At 58.8% G+C, this 1150-nt stretch overlaps 1 protein-coding gene across 1 annotated transcript in view; it reads right to left on the reverse strand.

Moving 5' to 3' along the window:
* Window positions 1–1150, reverse strand: part of TPO (thyroid peroxidase) — a 25678-nt gene that overhangs the window by 19106 nt on the left and 5422 nt on the right. Inside the window, exon 4 of the mRNA XM_014540546.1 lies at window positions 666–900. The gene's annotated coding sequence lies outside the window, so the exon portion shown is untranslated. The remainder of the gene's footprint in view (window positions 1–665; window positions 901–1150) is intronic.

Here is a 1150-nt window from a genome sequence, read left to right on the forward strand (position 1 = left end):
CGGGGTGAGTGACAGCCCACGAGCCCCTCTGTCGTGTCTGTTCTGGGACCACGTGGAGCTTCCTGCCTGTGACCCACGAGGACATCCTGGCTCAGAGCTGTGACGTGACTGCGCTGATGTAAGTAGCTTGTTGCTTCAGGACAAGTGCCCACAGCCAGGCACACACGCAGCCTCCGACCACACACGTGGCACCCCTGTGAGCACGCCCCACACACGGGACACGGGTCCGTGGTCAGGTGGCCCCGCCTGCGGCAGCAGGATGTCCTGTGACAGCCGGGCTCTTCGTGGTGCCGCTGGACCGTGACCACCCTCTGCGGTCCACTGGGCCCTCGAGCCGGTCGCACGCTCACGAGAGGGTTCAGAACATCGGCAGAAGCCGCAGAAAGCACTGGAATAATGGGGCCCCGGCCCCAACTCTGCACATTCATTTGCTGCCTCTTTTTTTTTTTAATTGATTTCAGAGAGGAAGGGAGAGGGAGATTGGCAAAGATGAGAATCATTGATCAGCTGCCTCCTGCCCACCCCCACTGGGGATTGAGCCTGAAACCGAGGTAGTGCCCTTGACTGGAATCGAACCTGGGTCCCTTCAGTCCACATGCTGAGGCGCTATCCACTGAGCAAAACCAGCCAGGGCTCACTTGCTGATAAAGATTCAGGCAACTCACCTCAGGGCGCCACCTGGGGGTCGGACCAAAGCAAACTGCCTTCCTGGAGGTGAATTGCTCAGGGATGACTCGCTAGCGATGCCAGGCGGGCTCTACGCTCCAGGCTTGTTCCGGGATCTGAGGACCTCGCTCCTGTGTCGTGTGCTGAGAACATCGGCGTTTGGTGAGATAGGGACGAAGCACCAGAGGACTTTCCTGAGACGCCTGTGCTGTCTGACCACGTCTCAAGGACGAGCTGGAAGATGAGAAAGAAAGCGCAGTTGGAAACAGGAAATAAAGAGAATGCGTTGGCTTTTTGAGGAGCTCACACCAGGATCGTCTGCTGTCCGTCTGTGACAGGCCCAGGCGTGGGCTTCTGAAAGCCCAGGTTGCCCTCGGGTGTGTGTGAAACCCCAGTCACACGCCTTTTCTCAACCTTCAGAGCAAATACCACAGCTTCCAGTCGGGCCTGACAGCTGCTTCCCCACAAGGCCCAGGCCCAGCCC

This window comes from Myotis brandtii, unplaced genomic scaffold, assembly GCF_000412655.1.
Source record: "Myotis brandtii unplaced genomic scaffold, ASM41265v1 scaffold247, whole genome shotgun sequence".
Taxonomy (NCBI): domain Eukaryota; kingdom Metazoa; phylum Chordata; class Mammalia; order Chiroptera; family Vespertilionidae; genus Myotis; species Myotis brandtii.